The 24,479-nt window shown below is 33.8% G+C and overlaps 1 pseudogene; it reads right to left on the reverse strand.

Annotated features, from left to right (window-relative positions):
- Positions 1-2,876: 2,876 nt before the first annotated feature.
- On the reverse strand, positions 2,877-23,560 carry LOC131065024 (laccase-12-like; annotated as a pseudogene).
- Between the last annotated feature and the right edge of the window lie 919 nt (positions 23,561-24,479).

Genomic DNA, 24,479 nt, shown 5'->3' on the forward strand with positions numbered 1-24,479 from the left:
GATGTGTTGGGAAATCCAAGCATCCAACACAAATGCACACTACTATTCCATAAAGTGGAATTGGGGACAGTTTATTTCCCACATTAATCCTTAGAGGAAAGTGATTATAATTTAAGGTCCTACGAGATCGAATCACAATTTCAGAAACATGCATAGATTTAGATTCATCAACATATAATCATAAAAAAAAATAAAGGACAAAAGAATAGAACACATATTTACCGTGGGGAAAACCCTTTCAAGTAAAAACCTCCACACTCCAAAACTAGAGAGTCATTATATTATTCAGCAACATAAACAATTACAATACAATTTGAAAACTACTCTGGCCCTATTTTCCAAACGAGGGAAAGCTACTCTCTATATATAAAAATTTGAGAAACTTAATGCTATAATTAAGTTCTCAAATTTGCCACCACTATAGTCATATTATTGACTAAGCCTATATGTGGCTCTCAATTTTCTACAAGGTTGACACATATAGAGTCCAACTTGATTCTACTATGAATCACTTAATAATTTACTTAGTCAACACAACTGAGTTGAAAAGTCCTATTTGGAGACAACCTACTAAATATAGTAAGTATGACTCAAACAATTACATGTATGACACATACAGGAGTAGAGTCCTAATTGAAGACAACTTGTATGACACATATGAAAGCAGAGTCCTAATTGACTTCACATTCCAACAAGATGATCATAAAATGAAAATGCACAAAACAAATGCCTATAGAAATAATAGTCATTCACTACTTTTCACATAGCCTTCAAATTCCAATTTCAAGTTATGTATCATTTAATCAAGGGAGAATAGTGGAAGCTATATACCTCGATAGTCATCTTTGAATCTTGTTAGATTGTCAGTTGGAAATGATGATTCTAGCTTCAAGGTGCTCAAATGTCATTCAAATTTTCAACATTGGGCCCCATTTAAAATTTCATTAACAAACAAGGTCATGATTAGATTAATTCACCAAGTTTGGATGTGTTGTAGAGGGGTTTCATAGGGGGTTTGTAGATTGGAAATAAGAAAAATTTATAGGGTAGATCACCTCCAATATTTCTTAGTGTTCATGCACCTAGAATTTATCTTAGTGATCTTGCTATGGACAACGAGGAATTACATAAAAAATATTCTCTTATATTTCACTTTTGTAACTTTTAGCCAAGTTTGGCAAATTTGAATGAATGGTATTTAAATAAATTACAATCATTATTGGATGATGAACTTTATATAGGAACTTAAACTATGGACTTCTTCTATGTTACATGTGAGCTCTCTGAGGATAGAGCAACCCTACTACAAAAAAGCCCTTGGAACTAGAATAATCCATTTTTGGATATGAAGCCATGGTATCTAGATTTTAACTCCTTAATACAAACCTTTACTAGTTGTTTGGTCTGGGTGTATTTACTAGATCTACCTTTGGATTTTTTGGGACCTTCATGTTTACACTCCATCAATAAGTTCATTGGTAAATACATTTCTAAACATACATCTTTTAAAGACCATTCTTCCTTTACTCTATTCTCCTCCTTCACATTCAAATGAATTCTTATGTTTATAGATCTTACTCAGTCCCATCCTATTGAGGTCAAGATTGAAGATAGCCCAAATAATTATACTCAAACTTTAGACTATTAAGGAATTCCCTTTAAGTGTAGACTATGTTATGCTATATGACATAAAACAAAGGTATATTCCAAATAATTTCATTTGACAAATATTGTTGAGTTATAGAAGCAAGCTACTTGGTGGAAAGGAGCTAACCTTAGTCATCAACACATTTTTCCTCTTGCACAAGAGGTTGCACAAGAGGATGTTGATGACAATTTCCTAAGAAAGGATATTTTTACTAATGAGTCAAAGCCATGTGACAAATTAGCAAAGGAATTTATTGTTGGGAAAAATGAATCCTCATCATTGTCACAAAATGGTGATATCTTCTTTTGGTAATAGACCTAAAATTAATGAACCTATTGAATAAAAAAGATACCAAACTGAGGGGCTTTAATAGAAAATACAAATAACAATACTTAAGCCAAGCAAAGAAAGAAGCCCACTAGAAAGGAGGTTGGTAATTATTTGATGTCCATTCAATCTTATGATAAGTTGCATACAAAGGTTTCATGAGAAAAAATAAAATTACTCATAGATAGATCTTTATATGATCCCTTATATTTTAGTATCATTTTGTTAATGCAATGCCCCTTATTTATATCTATATTCTCATCTTGGGTTTTCTCTTCCTTTTTGAAGACTTTGACAAAGACCTTTCATTACAATATCTAATTGAAAGCTTATTATTTATTCATTCTATATTTATGAATTGTCCCCTTCTAACCAATAACCATATTCACTTATAAAAATCTTAATCTTAAATCTAATTCTTAATTATTATTTTAATATTATATTATTTTATCACATTACATAATATTAACTATAACCACCACTTTAATAAAAATAATATCAAAATGTAATAGAAACACTTTATTAATTATCAAATGAAAAATATTTAAGTTTGTAATTTAAAAAAAATTTAAATTATTAAAATCACTAAAAGACAAAAAAATCATTGAAAAAATAGAAATTCAAACTTTAAAAATAATAATATAAAAAAATTATAAAATTATATTTTTTAAAACGATTTTATAATATTTTAAAAAGTATATGTTTGAACAATAGTAATATTTCATAATAAAATTATGCTCTTTTGTTATAATGACTTAGGAGGATAAATGAGTTTAGAAATGGCTATTGAAATTATTTAAATTATGTCGAGTATCACCTAACAATTTTCAGCATATGCATTATGAATATAATAATTCTTTACAGGTCAATTTCAATTTTTAACCAAATAAATTCAAAACAATTCATTTGAAAAGAATTTGTAATTATTTTAATTTGCAAATTTACTTTAAAAAATAAAGCTCCTAATTTGTAATTTGCTATCAAATACAATTATTAATAACTAGTTAAATAATAGTCATTACAATAATATTGCATCGTGGTGGTTAAACTAACGACTACTGACTGATTGAGATGACATGGTTTGTGGAGCTAGCATCTCAGGAGTTTAGAAGGAGGCTGCTCCAAGCTTGCCAAATGACCATGGCCATTCTTCACCACAAACGCCATATTCAATCCCCAAGTTAGATGATCATCAAAATGACAGTGCACAAACCAAACACCTGCAAAAGAAAACATGGTTTTTTCACATATTCTTCAGTTTTTAATTTGAAGATATGCATCATTAATTTTGAGAGAATAATTGAAAGCTATATGTTTTGTCACCTGGATTGTCAGCTTTGAATCTGGTAGCAGTCCACCCACTAACAGGAACTCCCATAGTATTTCATTCTTGTGGATCAACCAAATTGAATGTGAGACGATCTGTTCGACCATTGTAGTTACCAAAGCCCTCTCCCACAACATAAAAATCATAACCATGAATATGCATTGGATGGTCATCATGCTGGAAGATATTCGTTGCTTGGAACACCACCTGAACTGTAGCATTATAATTTAGCACTTTAACTTTTGTTCCAGTGATTGGTGACCAAAGACTTCTGGGTATATTGTCACTTGTATAATTAAACACAATTGGTGGGTTTGAAGGAAAATCAGTGGTAAAGACACCATTAATACCAAAATAATAAGCTTGAAGTATGGCTATATGTGGTAGGACAAAAGATACATTGTTCATACTAGCAGTTATTCTGGTATTATTAGGGCCTTGACAGTTGGTGGTCACATTAGTTCGACAGGGAAATAAACCAAATCCTACGGTTATTAGGAGTTTCTCATCAATGCTCTGGGGAACTTCTATTGGGTGCTCTGGTGAAGCTAGGCTTCGTAATCCTTTATTAAATTTAGTGACAGTTGCAGTGTCATTGTATGTTGGAAACTGTGGAAGAGATGGGGTGGCAGAAGAATGGTAACCCACATAGCTAAGAATGGCAGTTGTTGTGGTGTTATCAAAGAATCCAATAGATTGGGTAGTGTATACATTGGCAGCAATGTAGTATTTGGCTATTGCTTGATTGGCTGTGAGAAGAACATCTACTGCCAGGGGTTATAAGCATTATTTCTGTTGTGTATGGTTTTGTGTAGCAAGCATCTACTGCTACCACTGTGAGATTGTGTGATGCAATCTTGAAAAAGAGATGATTATTGACTGCAGCATTGACAATACGTAGAAGGTATGTTTTTCCTCGTTGTACTGATATTTTAGTTGTTCCTGCATGCAAATAGTTAGTTTATCAATTCCATGTTGAGTCCTTAACATTAGAGTTTATCTGTGACTAAAAAGTACTCTATACCTGATTTGGAGCAAGCATAGAGATCTACCGGCTGACCATTGATGAGAAAGGCATTGGATATATTAGGTGCACCTTCTGTTTGAATTGAGAGCCTTTCGATTGCTTCAGGATCTTTGTTCCACCATTCTCCTATTTGATAAAGGTAGGTTATATTATGGATCTCTAAACAATATAAAAATTAATTAAATAATCGATTTACAAATTAGACGGACTTCAATACAATCAACATTCTTTTAACTTACAGGTTAATAAAGTTGTGTTTGAGGTCGTTCACCTATATGTACTTCTAGATGAGTAGAGTAATGCATCTTGTGTTGCCAAAGTTCTACAAACTTTTCCTTCTTACAAAAATTAGTCCCCTCTTTTATGTAGTTGGCATAGGCATACTCATAATATTTGTGGACACGATTCTCATGTTTTTATCTATCTTAATATAAAGCTTCAGACTTAATACTCATGGCTGGTTTCTATAGCTTCATTGGCGATCTATCTAGTCACAACCTCATGAGAAGGGTGTTCCTAATTTAAAAGATAGTATAAATTTTGTTGCTTCATTGATTGTGTCTCAAATCAAGAATAAATCTTGGCTACCAAATAGAGAATACATTAGTAAAGAAGGTATTGAAATATAAATGAAGAGCTAGTTCTAAATAGCTAAGACCACCTTCATAATTATGACTTATCTTTTTCTATTCAACTTATAATTTTAACTATTTAATAATTTGTTTATTTATCATTTTATATCATATTTTAATATGTTTAGCTAAAACCTAATTATATAGAAACTTCAAAATTTGGTATATTTCTACAATCTTTTATTGTGTTGAATTTGATGTCATTATCTGTATTCTTTTTTTATGTACATAGAAAACAATAAAACAGAATAAAAATGAACAAACTTATTTATTGCATTTAAAATAAAATGAAATGGAAATAAACAAGCTTTCTTTTTTTACTACTTGTTAGTTATTAATGCTTGTAATTTCTTTTGACTAAAAAGGAATTAAAAAAAAACTTACTCCATAATACGTTTACATGTTGAAGGTGACTATGAATTACATAACTCACCTTTTTTTAATGTATAATAAACTTATGATTTTCTCTAATAGTAATAGTCTGATGAATATACAAGTATAAGTTAATAAAGTTGTGCTTGACATTGATCACTTATAAGTCCTTCTTGATAACTAGAATAATGTTTTAGTCCTTCTATTCTCCCTCTCCCTCCTTAAGATTGTTGGCATGAGCATAGTCAAAATCATTGTGGACATGATTCTCATGATTTTTATCTACCCCAACATAGGAATTCAGACATAATACTCATGGTTGGTTTCCATAGCTTCATAGAAGTTCTATCTAGTAATAGCCTCATGAAAAGTGTGCTCCTAATTGGTTAGATAATGACAATTTCATTGCTCTTGACATTGATTATTAAGAATAAAAATTAGCTATCATATAAATATCATTTTAATAAAGAAATAATTGTCAATAGACAAAGAGCTAGTTCTTGATAGCTAAGATCTATGTTTCCCTATTCAACCTATTACTTTTGATAACTTGTCATTTTATATCTTATTTTAATATGCTCAAATAAAATTTAACCATATAGAAACTTCAAAATTTTGATAAGTTTGTACCATCCTTTACTGTGTTAAATTTAATGTCACTATCCATATTTTTTTTATTTTGATATAATATAATAAAACAAGATAAACGTGAACAAACTTATAGCAATTAAAATAACATGAAATGGAAATGAGAAATCTTTCTTTTTTACTCAATCTGAATTCTAAATGCTTGTTACTTCTACCAAAAATGGGGAAAAAAAATCATTAGATTATATATTTGAATGTTGAGGGATCCCTTATGATCATGAAATACACAACTTGCTCATTATTAATATAGTTCTCGTCAATTAGAGCTTTGATTTTACATATATGTTAATGTTTAATGAAATTGCATTTTTGGTGGTGGAATTTTTTTTTAATTGAGCTTGAATTAAACCAAAAAAATGCACAAATGCCCGTTTCAAAGGGCATGCCATTGAGAAATAGGAGAATAGAGAGATTTTTATTTGAATTGGTGAATAGGTTAGTAAAATATTTGTTTTGAATTGTTGGGTCTTTTAATTTTTCCTTGTATGTGCATCAGGGTACAAATTAAATTGCATTAAAGTACCTTTCAAATCATGTAATAAAGAATAGGAAATTCCATCAATAGAATTTTGGTAGGGTTGCTTGTCCTTGACGTTTGTGGCATCAATGAATCCTATTAAGTATTTAATAATTTTCACTTCTTAACTGAAGTACAATATTTGTTGCTTTGTGTTAGTATAATAAATCAAGTGGAATTCAAATTTAAATATACCTTATAGAATCCAAAATTGGTTAGGACATCACCAAGATTTATGATAGTTGCATTGTTAAACTTTTCATGGATCGGTTAAGTGTTGAATCTAGGACATCCCATTTGTTGGTAGGTTGTTCTACCACTAAATGACAAGCCTCATAACTACAAGCCCTAATGGAATTCGGTCCATCTTCATGTGGGTGTGACTCATTTTTCAACATCCCCCTTGAGTCAAACTATAAGTACTTATGGATCCTAGCTTGGTCTAGTTTTTCCGATGTTGACTTTTATACCATATAAAATTATTTATGAACCAACTACGAGCTCAACCTAATACCTTTTATTTTCTCTTTGAAGTGTTCTATCATTGAAGTTCAAAAAATATAAATACTAGCAATGGTATAAACTATATGTGAGCAATATAATATAAAATATAATATTAAAATTCAACAACTAACTTTTGTTTTAAATCTCGATCCTATTAAGAAAGTACTTTACAACATAATTGTGAATTTTATATGGATCCATAACTTTGTTTCGCATTGTATATTGTAGATTTATAGCAACTAGATTGAATGAATTCTAATTAGTTTAAAGAAAGTAAACCTTCAAAAGTTAGAAAAGTAAAATATTATCTAAACAATAAGCTTGTATTAGAAAAAATATTTAAAAAAATGTTAGATCTTAAATTATGTTTATTAAAGAGTTAGTTTTTTTTGCTTAACAAGTATTTTATTTACTACATATATATAAACACATAAAACTTAAATTAATTGAGATTTATTTTATTTTATTTTTTAAATAAATCACAGAAAAAGCAGTAATATTTAGCTTTTATGGAGGCTCATAGCTAACCACTACATTGTGGGGTCATCCCTAGATTTATTTTATTTTATTGTTGAGATATTATAATTTTAAAAATATATCAATTGTATTCTAGTTTTATTCGCATACTTAGAGTTGAGTTCTTCTCCCCTATTAGGTTTCTCTATTCAAGCTTTTTAAGCCTTATATTCTTGTAGTCTCTCAATATTATGATGTAATTTATATTTGCATCTAACGTCAATATAGATGTTATATGCAGTTTAAAAAAAAAAATTGTATTTAATTTCTATGTATATGATCTCAACACAAGAATCCATGCTCTATTGCCGCTAAATGTCTCTCAACATAATAACTAGGTATTTTTTATTTTGAAAAATGTGAGTTGCAATGTCAATAGCTATCAAATCATTCAAAAAAAAATCATGTATATTTATGAAACAATAGAACATAGCAACAAAAAAAAACATAAATATTTTTCCAATTTTTGTTAAAATATTATCAAGTGTCTCAATTTTTTTGTATAATTATATTAAGAAAAATATATTTAATTTGTGAGAACATTTTATGATTTATAATATTTTATAATATATTATTTGTTCTAAAAAGTATTGAACTATTACGTAAAATTATCTACAAAGAAAGTTCAATAATTTTAAAAGAATTACACATTTTATGCAAAATTATAATTAGTACTATATATAATGCATTATTATTTGTTCTTGAAATTTAAATAAAAGAATATTTTTAATAAGCTCTTTTAATATTAAATAAAGAATTAATTTAAAATAGCACATCTTATATAGAATGGAAATGTATAATTTCAACAAATCTATATAAGGTCACACTCATTAAACAATGGATTGGATTTTTTTTATATCTAATTTACAATTGTTATTTTTATCAATAATTTCCCACAACTAAAAATTTGGTAGTTAAAAAAGAAGAAACCATAATTATTAGAGCATTGGGATGAAAAAATTATTTAGTTTACAAGATTTACAAAACTTAGTCAAGTAAATGAGAAAAAAATAATAATAGAACTCAAAAAAATGATCATCTCTAAGAAAAGTTAAAGAGGCATGATAAAGTTAAGTTTTATATGCAACAAGTAATTTATTTGTTAATATAATTCTAAGAGGTTTAGAAATAACTATGTCCAATAAAATGTGCTATACTTTGCAAAAATGTGTATCAAGACACTATCAAAGTAATATTAATAAAAAGTATAAATGTTGAGGATTTTTTTAAACTTACAAATGAAAGATTCATAATTAATAAATTTATTTTTAACAAAGGGAGTTTGATTCAATTTGTTGCTCCATGAAAGGAATAGAACTTGTCAAAAATAGCGATTGAAGAAGAGCTTATGGGAACTTTACAATACCACCAAAAAATGAAAATATAACAAAATACCTCCCTCGGTAAGTATTTAAATCATGTCACCTCAAAGGAAACAAAGGATAAACATAAATGAGTGAGAAATTTTAGCAAGGAACACATCTAAGTGTGTATAAATATGAAACAATAAAGATAGAGGAGGAAGAGGATTTCCAAGAGACATGACAAACAATTATAATGGAGAAGAAAGAAACAATTGAAACTACCATGAAGTAGGTAAAATAAGAAGGAGAAATATTTATGCATAAAAGAGGGATCAAAGGTGTGCTAAGTCAAACATGCCCAATACCGTTATTGCAGAAATGAACTCATTATTGGAAGAAGCCTATTATTCAACTAAGTACAGTGCACATTTTTAAAAATAAATAAAAAATGAAGAACATGGTTGCATGTTTATATTACTTCAAGTGTTTTGATTAATAAAAGTGGGATAGGCCCGTGCCATTACAAATCTATGAAGCGACATGTGGACCACATGACGAATGCACAACCAGTCAAAAAACCCCACTAAAACATAGCAAAAAACTAGCAGGGACACCCGAGAACTAGCATAAAAACTAAAAGATCGGCAAGAATAGAACCAAGAACAAAATACTAGAACATAAAAAATAGCACAACCACCCATGAAAGGCACAAAGGAATGGCCAAATGCATGGGGGAACTTTTATCCTAGCATAAGCTTAAAACTTTATCAAAAAATGAAACCTTTTTAGAAGACCCAAAACTAGAGCCAGAAGAAACTAGAGTCGAATCTAGGTTATCTTTCACCATAGAGTCTGAAGGACCAACACCAAAAATCATGGCCTCTGATCGCTTGCACTTCTTCTCTCTTATCATGTTTATCTTAGCTTGAATGATCAAAATAGCTAGTAGAGAGGAGTGTAAATTGGCTGCATTCTTATAGGTTGAGTTGGCCACCTTGAATTTAGAATTAAGGGCCTCCTAGGCATGCCAAATTTCTTCCAACTTAGCTTTTGTTCTAGTCATTTTTATCTTAGAATCCAGGTCATCAAGTCTCCCTTTCATCTTGTCTTAGTTACCCGCAATACCAATGAAATCATTGGCTGCTTTCTAGACTTTGTTGTCATTTCCACCCTCAACTCAGGTATTAACCTTAGCTTCGGCTTCAACAAGCACCTCCAACTTATTAATATTCCTAATAGTAATATTCATCAGCCTGAAAAGCCACTTGAGTAATGCATCCTACCTTTGTACATCATCATGGATATCCTTCATAAGCTTGGTGAGGACAGTGATGAGCTCAAGGGCTTAGTGGGGGGAGGGTTTATTGGGGGAGGGAGGGTTAAAATCATCAACAACATTCTTGGTAGGGGACCAATCAAAACCCATGGTTTCAAGGGAGTTTGATTTGTTAGAGTAAATGGAATCAGACTCCAAATCCTCAACAATTTCCACCTCCGTATGCTCCTCCAATGAGGGTTCCTCAATAGGGTTCTCTTAGAAGCAGCAATGGCCCTAAATTTGGCCATGCGAGTGGGATTTTTTCTAGTGGGCAATTTATAGCCCGCGTGGGACACTTTGGCGGAGTTGGATGGAGACACAATAAGGTCAACATACAATTTGGGATCAAAAGTGAACCCAATTTCACCAATAGGGACCCCACACGAGGGCTTTTGGTCCAAGTGAAAATAATACAACCTATGAATAAGACCTTGGTGCAAGGGGGTTTTCCTTTAGCAATATCCCTAGAAATAGATTGAGTTAAGGAAGACAAAACCCAACAAGGTAAGTTCATCCTTACCCCATCACACAGATGGTTTACCATAGGGAAAAGATGAAGTTGAAATCTCCTCTTCCTGCAATCAAGTGTGAAGTATTTCATTAAGAGCAGGGCAACCTCTTTCCATATACCCAAGAGCTCTTCATGATTGTAACCACTTTGCAATTTGGAGACGCCTTCACCAAGTTGAAAAAACCGATCACAGTCTTCCTTGTAGTTCCCCTTAGGTTTTTTAGGGAAGGCGACACCATCCAGAGCCAACCTAGTAATATTCTTAATGATCTTCTTAGTAACCTCAAAAGTAACACTTCCGAGCTTCATAGTGTCATTGTTCCAGTTTTGACCAAACGCAGTAGAGAGTTTATGGTCATGTCTAGCCATGCCCTCCACATACAAGTGTAGATTTCCCTAGATAACCTTTCCCCACAACTTGCCATTCTTTTTGAACTCAAAACACCCCTTTGGTTCAATCTAATTCAAATCTTCTCCCATCTTTGCAGACCCAGAGGCCACAATGTCAAAGCGAGAAGTCTGAAAAACAACTATGGTAGGTAACCACGAAAATAAAATCTCACCACCTTAACCAACTTGGAACTTAGGCAAGGGTAAGAATAAAAAATATTAAAAAAGAAGCCTTGGGATTATACATCATTAATGAATAAGTCATTTGAAATCATGGCACGAGAATCAAGAGGTACCTCATGCATTTGGAGCCAAACTTTCAAATTATTAACCATTGTGCCTATCTTAGCTCATTTATCTTCCACCCTATTCCTCTTGCATTGCATGGGGGAAAATTCAACTTCATCAAATGTAAGGCAGGGGAAGTGACACATTTCAATGATAGGAGTAGCTTTGTAGTCTAATGTAGCTTTTTTCATCAAGCATCATAATGGTATTACAAGAACCACCTTCCACAATGAGTTTAGAAATACCCATCTCTCTTGCCACATCAAGCTTGTGAAACACGATCACCACTTTCGTTATGCTGGAGGTTTGGACACCAAGGTTGGCAGCATAAGAAAGGATCAAGTGACCACATGGATCCCTGATCACACCACCCCCTCCTTCCTGACCCAAGTTACCATAACAAGACCTGTCAAAGTTCATCTTTTGTCATCCAATGTTGAGGTGGGGGAGGGGGAGGGGGGAAGGGGGGGTTCTTATATTACTTCAAGTGTTATCGAAAGTATTATAAATAGTTTGTTATATTCTGATAGTGGATGTAGCAATTATAATTAAAATAAATATATGTTTGTAAACACTACTTAAACAATTAAATTAGAAGTAAACACTGAGAATACAGAAAATTACAATGCATAGAATATGTAACATTTCAACCAAGTAATAAAAATGTATGTGGAAATGCTTAACACAATGGAAATGATTCTAGAATTTACAACTCTACACTAAAAAATATGTTAGATAAATGCTAATTTTGGTTTTGCAATAGAGGTGTTAGAAGAAGAGATCATGAATTGGAAGGATTAGACAAGGATAAGAATGAAAAGAGTATAATTTACAGGAAAAAATATATGGCATCAAGCAAATGCCTAGGGCATGGTATAGCCGCATTGAGAATGGATTTTTTAAGCACTCAAATACTTAATTAAACAAAAATAAAAATGGATAGTTTGGTTATGTATTGATGGTTTGATTTTTAATAGGGACGATAAAATTACAATTAATAAATTCAAAACAAGAGTGAATGAATAATTGGAGTTGATCAGTTCAGGTCCAAGATGATCAAATCTTTTATGAGAACTAAAGTTTATGAGATAATGGATTTTATTTCATTAAAGTAGACATTCCAAAGATGTTTTACATAGATCTTGAAGGGAAAACATCAGGCTTGAACTTATTGGATATATTGATAGTGATAGGAATTGAAACATTGTTGATAAAAAATACTTCTAGGTATATAATTCAATACAATATATTGATTATTTTAAAACAACCTATTGCTTCACATTCAATTGTTAAAATAGAATGTGTTTTAGACAAATAATAACTCTACACATATAAAAATGTAGCGTCCTAAAATTGCGACACTTGCAATTTCAACTGCATTTGGGTCTTCACGATGGCGACGCAACACGCAACCTGAATGGGGACCCCGAAACCTGATTATGACACCAAAAACTGCATTTTCTTGCACCCTGGCCTGAACCTCCTTTGCACCCTGCTGTCCCGGGAGGTGGGACCAGAGCGCCCAGCGCCCTGGTCCTTCAGGACCAGGGCGCCCAGCACCCTGGTCCCCCAGGACCATGGCGCCCAGTGCCCTGGTCCCTGGGTCCTATTTTGGGCCCGGTCTCTTTTGGACTTCAGGTCTTTATGTTTGCAAATTGGAAAATTATCTTTCCTGGTCGGCCTAAGGTCGGGAAAATCAGTCTATTAACCCTAATTGGCAAGTATATAAACTACATTTTCCTCTTTCATTCGATATGATGGGAAGAAGCGTGGAAACTATACTCAAGCATTCAAGCATTCAAGCATTCTTTCAAGCAATTGATCATTCTAAGTCTCCATTCAAAGCTAAGTGTTGCATTCAAGACAAGGATTCAACCATTGAAGAGGAGATCACTTACTACATGCTACATACAACATACAACAATACAACAAACAACAACATCTATACCTTCGCACATAAGGATACAAACATCCTTACAACAAGGTATTAGTACTTGTTTTACATTACGTACATTTACATTTACAGCAATTTCTCATTTCTTGGTTAATTCCAAAATCGGGGTTTGACCTAAAGGCAAACCCCTGATCCCTAACCCCCCAATCGTCTTCGCTTTTCTGTGTGTAGGTGGCAGGTACGCGGTTGAAATTGAAGATCTGGAATCCTTGTGCAGAGACGAACAGATCCCCCTTCGTTTTGCAGATTTTTCGGAGGACCGTGGCGCTGGGTGCCATCGTCCTGACAACTTTTGCTCAAATTTGCAGGACAGCGCCGTATCGACATTTTACTGCTAATTCCAGGTCCGCAGCTTTATCCTATATCCCTATCTCAGTTTATAAGCGAATCTTTGTCACTTTCTATGCATTCCTAGCTTAATTCTTCTATCAACATTCTTTACAAAAGAGGGTAGCCTTGCTTTCTTAACCCTTGAAACACATTTAGCATCCAATCTTGCATTGTGTGGGATTGGATCTTGTGGGTTTCAACCCCTCTTTTGAATGTAAAGTCTCTCCCCTAAGTGAAAACCATCAACCCTAGTGAATCTCCCTTCTCTCTCCTTGGAGTTGGAAGAGGGGAGAGCAACTAGGGTTCGATCACGATTTTTCCGCTTTACATTTTGGTGAACCCGACGTGAACATCCTTTCTGATTATTCATAATTAGATCTGAAAATTGGATTCCTTGATTACATTTCCATGTTTGATCTTTTGCAAAATTTTAGAGGTTAATTGCATAAAAACCCTAAATTTTCTTTTTAAGTAATTAAACTTGTGAAATGTTTAATTGTTAATGCTTGTTTCAGATCTGCCCTTCTATTACAAATTATCAATTCATATTTGTGCTTTAATTTTGAAAATTAAGTGGTTAAGTGTCAAAACCCTAATTTTTGAAACCCTCTTGATTCAACCTTTGTCCGACAATTTCACTAATCAAAACATTTCCAAATCGGCTGTAACTTTGGATTCCGCAATAAAACCATAATATCTTTCATCCCTGCAAATTTCGAAAAAAGTTGCGAGGACCGTGTGCACTCCGAGCGCCATCGTCCCCGACATTTTTTCCAAAATTTCGGGAGCGAGATCTTACGGTATTTTTCTGCTAAAATCCAGAATTTTGGCTGATTTTATCAATTTTAACACCTTCAAAATTACAGTCAAAGCTGGTCTAGCGATTGCTTGGATTGAGGCTTCTAATCATTCAAAAATTGTTGAAATTGAAATTTGTGTCAAAATTGTGTTTCTTATAGTCCTAAATCTGAAAAGTGTGTTAGCATTCATTCGAAATTTCAATGCTTTATTCAAATTTTTGCAATTTGTGACTTTTGAAATTAAGTGCTTAATTACAACAACTTTGATTTCCGCTTTCAAAATTGAATTTTGTGTGAAATTGAGTCAACTTTCAAATTTCAAAACTTGCATTGCTTTTGGTATTCCCTCTAAAATCATAAAATTCAAAATGTCAGTTTCCCTCTCTTTTTCAAAAATCAAATTTTGCATTTTTCGACAATCTTGGTAGGGTTCAATTTTGAGATTGCAACTTTAATTTGGCCTATCTACAGATCGTAAAATCACTCAATTTTTTTAGGTTAGCTGTAAAATCATCATAACTTTCATCCCTGCAAATTTCGAAAAAAGTTGCGAGGACCGTGTGAACTCCGAGCGCCACGGTCCCGGACATTTTTTCCGAAATTTCGGGAGATTGTCCTGATTGTATTTAACAGCTTAAATCTAAAAGATTGGCTGGTTTTACTGAAATTTGCTACCTCTAAAATTCAAAATCTTCTCTCTCTTTAGTGCATGAGTTTTACAACAGTAAGCCCTACTTACACTATTCCCGTTAGACGAAGCCTTAGAATTAAGTCCTTCCAAGGTTTAATTACTGAGGAGATGGAACCTAATTTGAATGGTATTTTTAACGAGGACATGGGTAATTCCTCTAATCCTCTTAATGATGAAGAAGCTCTCCATGAGGTTTCTGTAGAACAACTTTCAAAATTGGATAACCAATTTGACGATTTTCGACAATGGATGTCTCAAGAATACCCTGATAGTCAAGCTCTTCCTTTAATTGAGGGTCTAAAACGTATGCTTCAAAGTGATAAGAATGGAATTGATATTTTGCGTGGTATTGCACACATTGTGGGTTCGAATGTGATGCCTATGAAAAGTTGTGCCGAAACCTTAGGTTATACACAACCTCCTACTCAAGTCAATCATTCTATTCCTTTGACGACTTCTATTGCTAGCATACCTACTTTTACATCAAACATAATGACTACTTCAACACAAGACATTCCTCCTATGATCACCAGTCATGGGGGCAATCCCTCTTCTTCAATTAACCCTCTTCCTTCAATCAATCCAACTTCTTCATTCATTCCTTCAATGAGTGTGCCTATTATATCACCACAAATGAACATGACGCAAGGGGGCAATTCATTTAACCCTTCCATTCCTCCTTGTAGTGTTCCTCCTTTCCAATCATCTCCTATGACTAACTATCATAGTGTCCCACCACCTTACTCTCTACCTTCTTTCAATAACATAACACATCCATCACAATCCAACACGTCTAATATGAACTCTTCAACTGAAGCGACCATTAACAATCTTGTACAAACTGTCTCTTCTTTACAGCAACAAATTGCCTCTATGAATCAATCCAAGTTTAGTGTGCCCACATTTGATGTTGCGAGCCCACTTTCTCTTGACATTGTTCGAGCTATTCCCCCTAAACATGTTGAAATTCCACATTTGGAGCTTTATAATGGTAAGGGTGATCCTCTAACACATGTTAAGACCTTTCAAACAATATGTACTGATTTTGCTTATGACCAAAGGTTGCTTGCAAAATTGTTTACTAGAACATTAAGAGACAAAGCCCTACAATGGTATTGCTCGTTGCCTTCCTATTCTATTACTTCTTTCGAACAACTGGCAAATGCTTTCATTCAACAATTTCAAAAGAATATAAGTCCTAAAGTTACTTTGATTGATTTAATGCATTGTAAACAAGGTGTTAAAGAAAAAGTGACTGATTTCATTGGTAGATATAAGCATTTGTATGCTCAAATTTCCTTTCCAGTGCCTGACAATGATATTCAAAGAATCTTTATTTCTAATTTACAAAAAGACATTAGAGACAAACTCCTATTTTCTGAGTTTACTTCTTTCCAACAGTTGTGCGCAACTCTTCACAATTATCAACTGACTGTGAGTCAAATGGAACAATCACATCCTATGGCTCCGAGTGATAAGGGTGATAGTAGTCAACAACCATTTGGGAAGTTTAAACCGAACAGAGAGTCCATTAAATTCAATGAAAACATCATCAACAACAATGTGAATGCAGCATCAGGTGTGTCTCCTATTTCTAAGTTTTTCAAGAGAGAAAGAAAGTTTACTCCTTTGAATGAATCATTGCATAGTATTATGAATAAGTTATTGGAACAAAATGTGCTTACTCTTCCTCCTATAAGGCAAATTGATCCTACAAAGATTAATTCACCTTATTTTGATAACAAATCTTTTTGTCAATTTCATCGTCAACCTGGGCATGATACTGAAAAATGTTTTTCTTTAAAGGGGAAAATTCAAGATTTGATTGATAATAATACTATTTCTGTTTCTGGAGTGAATGATAGAGGCAACACATCTGTAGCTCCTCCTAACCAAAATCTTCAGATTTTTACTGATCCATTACCTTCTCATACCTCTAATGCGATTGATACTACTGATTCCTCTGTCTCACCTGATGATCTTGTGTCCATGACTCCGAATGTGATTAACTTTGTAGAGCAGCAGAAAATCCCTAAAGAACCTTCCATCACATTTGATTCTAGTGAAACTATCAGGGCACCTGATGGTCCTTTATATATAGTTGTAAAAGTCAAAAATACACCTTGCCGTGGAGTGCTTATTGATCCTTCTTGCATGGTTAATGTCATTTCTGAAGAATTTCTTTTTACTTTGCAATTGAATCAAGTGATCTATGACAAAACAGATGTGATTGTGAAATTATTTGATGCATTTTCTTCTCCTGCAATTGGTTCTATTACATTACCTATTGAGGTCCGTAACAAATCCCTTGATGTGAACTTTTCTATTATTCCATCTTCCGAACAATTTCGTGTGAAGCTAGGCTATCCTTGGCTATCTTCCATGAAAACTATTGCTTCTCCTATTCACAAGTGTTTGAAATTTCCCCATAATGGTGAAATTGTTACTGTCAATCATAGTTTCTTTAAACTAGCTGAAAGAACTTCTAGTGTTCCTATTGATTATTTTTGGCCTAAACAATTCCAATCTCTTCCTCCGCGAAGTGATCATCTTTTCAAATCTTATCAAAAGTGGAAAACAGATATGATCCTATCTCTAAGTGAACCTAGAACACCCAAACTTGACATTCCTATCATTCTTGAGAAGGAAGTTCTTCCTTTGAAAGATAAAACTAATGTCTTTCCTCAAGAAGATTCCCAACCCATCCCTATGGATGTGACTATGCCTATGATTAATAAACTTCCTAAAAGTAGACCTATCCCTCCTCGTCATGATGGACTTGGTCTCCTTCCAAAACCAAATATTCCTCCCTTATATGGAGCAGTTCCTCCTCCTTCCTCTTATGGAGAGAAGAGACCTTCCTCTTCTCCTATTTTTCAGCCTAAGAGACCACAACCTAAACACCCAAGTGATAAGGATGAGAACATTCCTCCTCCTCAATCTTCTCCACTTCCTACTAAGACTAGATGAAATCGTTCTGCACGTGAACACCGACGAAAGCGTCGTCTTAGAGCTCAAGCAGCTGCTTCTCAAACTTCGCAATCCCCAAAAACACCTTCAACAAGCATTATTCCATTTTCTCCTCAGCCGACGATTGAGCCGAAATCTCCTAAACATAAGATGCATGATGGTCTTGATCCTGTGCGAGTCAAAGATCGTATTTTTATAAATCTTGATGATGATATAGATGAAAATGTTATTCATGATGAAAATGTTACTCCTGTTCATTCTGATAGTGAATATGAATATGTTGATGTTGATAACCATTTATCTAACGAATTTTCTAAAGCACTTATCCTAGCTCCTAGACAAGAACACCGTGGCTTGGGATATGAACATAGCCCTTGTTTGGATCTTGTGATAGCTCCATCTGCTGTGTTGGATGTTCCTCCTCTAGCGTGTTCCCTACCTTCCCGAAACATTGATCAGCAAGATCGGGGGGTAGATGACATGCTAGACTAGTTACATTAGCATAGCAGATTCTCTCCCCCTCTCTGTTGTTACTTCTTCTATGTGTTATTCTCATTCTTCTATTTGTTGTCCTTAGTGTTGTCTACTTGAGGACGATGCAAAGCATTGAGATCTCTCGATCTCTCTCATGTTGACTCAAAAGACACATGTGTTCCCTTCTTCTAGGTGACCTTCCTTGATTGGGGAATCAAGAACAATTATGCATACATACATATGATATACATGAATTATCATACAGCATACTGACCCCGAGGAAAGCGAAGTCACCTCGTGCTTTGTGTTTTGTGTCTATTATCCTTGGGCTTATCTCACACTTGGGGGCTAAATCCTTGTGATAACATGCTCCTTTCTCATTTCTTATATGTATCACTACCTTAAAGAAATCACCCTCGGTGAGGCGTGTGCGATCGCTTTAATGTAGGGGGGCATACATCCCGTTCATATCTTTTCAAGATACTTGAAAATTTCTTGACAAATTTAGCTTTGCCTTGAAAATTTTTGATATCTTTCTTGCATGACTCATAGTGAGGGAACCTTACTACTGACAGTCATGGTTCTCCCTCGTGATCTTCCCTTTTACTTTGTCAATCGAAGTCGTAAGATCCTTAGTCCACTGGGGGCTTGGTGTATCTTGCCTCCTTGACGTGGTGAAAGTTTTTCAATGTTGTTTCCTTGTACTTTACCGGAAGTATTGGCGTACGCTTATACTCCTGCTAAAGTGGGGGCTAAATGTAGCATCCTAAAATTGTGACACTTGCAATTTTTGACTGCATTTGGGTCTTCACGATGGCGACGCAACGCGCAACCTGAATGGGGACCCCGAAACCTGATTATGACACCAAAAACTGCATTTTCTTGCACCCTGGCCTGAACCTCCTTTGCACCCTGCTGTCCCGGGAGGTGGGACCAGAGCACCCAGCGCCCTGGTCCTTCAGGACCAGGGCACCCAGCGCCCTGGTCCCTGGGTCCTATTTTGGGCCCGGTCTCTTTTGGACTTCGGGTCTTTATGTTTGCAAATTGGAAAATTATCTTTCCTGGTCGGCCTAAAGTCGGCAAAATCAGTCTATTAACCCTAATTGGCAAGTATATAAACTACATTTTCCTCTTTCATTCGATATGATGGGAAGAAGCGTGGAAACTATACTCAAGCATTCAAGCATTCAAGCATTCTTTCAAGCAATTGATCATTCTAAGTCTCCATTCAAAGCTAAGTGTTGCATTCAAGACAAGGATTCAACCATTGAAGAGGAGATCACTTACTACATGCTACATACAACATACAACAATACAACAAACAACAACATCTATACCTTCGCACATAAGGATACAAACATCCTTACAACAAGGTATTAGTACTTGTTTTACATTACATACATTTACATTTACAGCAATTTCTCATTTCTTGGTTAATTCCAAAACCAGGGTTTGACCTAAAGGCAAACCCCTAATCCCTAACCCCCCAATCGTCTTCGCTTTTCTGTGTGTAGGTGGCAGGTACACGTCTGAAATTGAAGATCTGGAATCCTTGTGCAGAGACGAACAGATCCCCCTTCGTTTCGCGGATTTTTCGGAGGACCGTGGCGCTGGGCACCATCGTCCCGACAACTTTTGCTCAAATTTGCAGGACAGCGCTGTATCGACATTTTACTGCTAATTCCAGGTCCGCAGCTTCATCCTATATCCCTATCTCAGTTTATAAGCGAATCTTTGTCACTTTCTATGCATTCCTAGCTTAATTCTTCTATCAACATTCTTTACAAAAGAGGGTAGCCTTGCTTTCTTAACCCTTGAAACACATTTAGCATCCAATCTTGCATTGTGTGGGATTGGATCTTGTGGGTTTCAACCCCTCTTTTGAATGTAAAGTCTCTCCCCTAAGTGAAAACCATCAACCCTAGTGAATCTCCCTTCTCTCTCCTTGGAGTTGGAAGAGGGGAGAGCAACTAGGGTTCGATCGCGATTTTTCCGCTTTACAAAAAATAACACTTTAAATATAAATAAAGTAAATAATGTAAATTAAATAGACTAATATTAAAATAGTACTAGAATAAAATATACTAAATCTTAAATATTTAAAACAACTCTTCAAGTAAATGTTTTTTATCTAAAAAAATTAAATAAATAAATTAAGTCATAAATAATTTTAAAGTAAAATAAGCTAACAATAAAATATTTATATTAGTTAAAACTATTTCTTGTGTCATTCCAACGATTCAAGATATTGCCTTTATTGTTTGTAAAACTATCACTACTTAGTTGGTTGTTTCTAATGACTGACTTTTGCTTCATCCATGGTCCTTGATGACAAGGTCTTAGCTTAGATTATTTCTTCTCCATCTTGTTCTTTTGCTAGTGGCATCCTTTCTAATGGGCCCTCTTTCCCTTATCAATTTTTTTTTGTTTTTTTATGATGACTCTTCATGGATTGCTGTACAACATAGGAAGAAGTGTCTTTGTAAGAAGGTTTGAAGTTACCTATTTTTTATTCAAATCTAGATTTATCTTGATTGTTTGAGCTTTTATTGTGTCCTTGCTGGTCATGCCCTACTTTGTGGTTGCGGGGATGGTTTTGACTTGTTTTATTGTTCTTATACTTTGTACAAGATTTTAAACCCTTTCAAAACCATGCTTACTTAAGAAGAAACAAATAAAAGCTTTGATTCTTTTAGTTGACCTTTCAAGTGCTTAATGCTTTATCTTTCTTAACTTAAAGTTAAAATAGAATATGTTGTAGACACACATTAACTCTCCATAAATAAAAAAGACATTTAAAAAATAAATAAATAAACAATATAAATAAAATTGAATAACACTTAAATAATACTAAAACAAAATGTACCAAATCTAAAATAAGCCAAATAACTTTTAAACAATAAATTTTTTTTAGAACAATATAAATAAATAAATAAAACTTTCTTTAAATAATTAAAAATAAAATAAAATACTATATTAGTAAAATACAAATGTATATGTAAAAGAAGAAAAAGAAAGCAATTAACGAGTTATAAAGGACCCTTGATTCTTTTGGTCGTCTCATATTGTATCAACTAGATATGCTTAATGATTTTATTTTCCCTTCCTTACAAGAATCTGAACCCTAATCAGAATAATTTATAAAGCTTTCTTCATTTTTAATTCTAAACAGCAGTTTATTTTCAGCAAACTTCTATTCATAAAAACAGGGAACTAATATGAAACAGGATATTAGTCTAAAACAGAGCATTTCAACAATTTTGATTACCTAGCACGATGGGAAACTCTGAATAGGGTTGAGGAAACGGATAAGATCTTCCTTTCATTGGATAGATAACTATTGCTCCGTGAACTGTTGCACGCAGCCACGAGACATGGGCATGCCACCACAAGGTTCCCTCCTGTGCAATAATCCTGAATTTGTACGTATATTTTCCTCCTGCTTGAATCGGGCATTGAGTTATATACCCTGCTCCATCAGCCCATGCTGTGCGAATCTGTCTCACTCCATGCCTGAAAAACAATTGCAACCAGTTTGTTGCCACAAACAGAAAAATGAAATGGTATGGGCAATGAAACGGAATTTGAAAACGTTATGCATAAGAAACAGTCTATATATAGCAGGATTTTTATATACAATTAATGATATTAATGTCATTTACTGTGAATATTACATACGCCAAGAAACGGCCGTATAGCAGCATAGAAGTGTGACATGTGACTGTGAAGCATTGAGAGACAAGATTTACCAGTGGATGGTGGCATTGTACTTGGATTTGTTGATTGTTTTAACTCTAATACTGTCGCCATTGTGTACATACAGAGTTGGACCAGGGAACTCTCCATTCACTGTGACTCTGCTATGGGTTTGGCATAGCCTAGTAATAGGTGTTGATTCAATCTGGCCAAATCCAAAGCAAAAATATATAATACCTACCAGAAATCTGCTTTTATATGTCTTAATGAACAAGATGCTGAGTATAGAAGATTTAGATGCATCAAAAAAAATATCATCAACGTTTAGATTAAACTCCGGCTGGTTTAAAGACCATATTCTAAACATTGATTTAATATACGTGGTTTATGGGAAATCACACTGGTAGATTATGAATAAATTAAATTATGGGTGGTTCAATTAGCACATAAGTATCGATTTGTTTAGGTGGTTCACAATCATTTTTCTGTAGGATCCACTTCTTAGCGTGATATCAGATGAGCCACCAACAAATCAAAATCTAGAGTGTCTTGTATAAACCAAACCAGCTATATCACAAATTAAAAATCTATTAGCTACTCAATACCAATAAATCAAAAGATTAAGATGAGAAATCTTCTTAACCTGTCTAAGACTAATTCATGATTGATTTAAATACCACATGCTAAATATCTATTTGTTTAGGTGGCTCATCTGAAATAACACTGATTTTTTTAATAATACCCAGTGTTAATGTGATGTCAGATGAACATGAATCTAAACAAATCAACAAATCAACTCTGCATTCTGTGTGCGTGATGAACGACCTAAGCAAATTAAAAAATCTCTTTAACTACTTGAAAGAATAATATGATGAATCTCCTTAGCTTGCCTAGGAAAATAGCTCTGCATTCTGCGTAATTATTCTGTGCTAGAACTTAAATTCTAATAATAATTGTTCAAAGCAGCTAATCCAAAGAGATACGAAGAACATACAACAAATGTGGAGTGATGAACGTGTGCTCTCGCTGAAGCATCAAAGAAGGCAAGGAATGTAAGGAGCACAACTGCGGACACCATCGAAAAATACGCTGAACATAACGACATTCTGAAAATCAAATGCCGTCTACTTTTTCTGGTCAGCAAAGTTGCTGGAGCAAATTTTGCAGTAATCAAAGGCAGAAAACCATATTTTCTGACTGTCGAGGGCTGAGTGCACTGAATACTTGCTTATGCAACTAAGTATTGATATTTATAAGCTAATAATAGCTATCAGTGGGGAATGGTATCATAAATGATCGTTGGAGTAATTTAATGGTGTAGCTATTTTCGGTGAGTGCGGTATACGAAAAGTCTTCCCATCATCAGCGACTCTGTCCCTATTCAAGCACGGATCGCAAGATTGAATATTTCAACAAACAGGCTTTTGCACTTAGGTCGAAAACTGCTATTTGATGTTCAGTAGGTACCTAAATCAGCTAAATTTGCGGGATGTGAATGGTTCCGATTCATCCCAGCCAGCTTGGACTGCACGTACGCCGTCCCATAGTAAAGAACTGACACGAAATTTGAGCCAAGTAGAGGCATTTATGTTTTATTTCTTTTTCATAATTACTTGTACTGGTAAGCAATATTTTATTGGGATTTTATGTTTGATAAACAATGCTTTATTTCAGAATTTTAAAGTTTGCTTTCATAATTATTTGTAGTGGTAAGGAATATTTTATTGTGATTTTATGTTTGATAAGAAATGTTTTATTTTTTATTTTTAATGTTCAATTTTAAGATTTAATGTGTTACACAAGTATAGCAACTTTATGCTCTCACAATCTATTATATTAATTAGTGCTTGCACCTAATTGAGGTGTATAAGAGCAATACCAATTAAAATATTTGACAAAACTTCCACTTCTATTAAGCTTTGCTGGTGTGTGAAGCAAATATATATACATGCAAAAATATCACAATGAAGCTGCTAACAATAATCCATAACAAATTCATTGGTGTGCTCAACAAGTGGACTTCGTAGGGAAGCCTCGTTCATTGTCCTACTTAATGAAAATTCGGAAGCATTTTAGCAAATGCGATGTTACCAGTTTACCTAGATTGTAGGAATATTGTTTCTAGTCTTATTCACAACTTGAGAGTTGTGTATAGATAAAGCAAAATCTAATCATCCAATTTTGGATAACAATATATCATATAAATGAATTGATTTTGAAATGTGGAAAACTAAG

The sequence above is a fragment of the Cryptomeria japonica genome, chromosome 10, assembly GCF_030272615.1.
Source record: "Cryptomeria japonica chromosome 10, Sugi_1.0, whole genome shotgun sequence".
Lineage (NCBI taxonomy): Eukaryota > Viridiplantae > Streptophyta > Pinopsida > Cupressales > Cupressaceae > Cryptomeria > Cryptomeria japonica.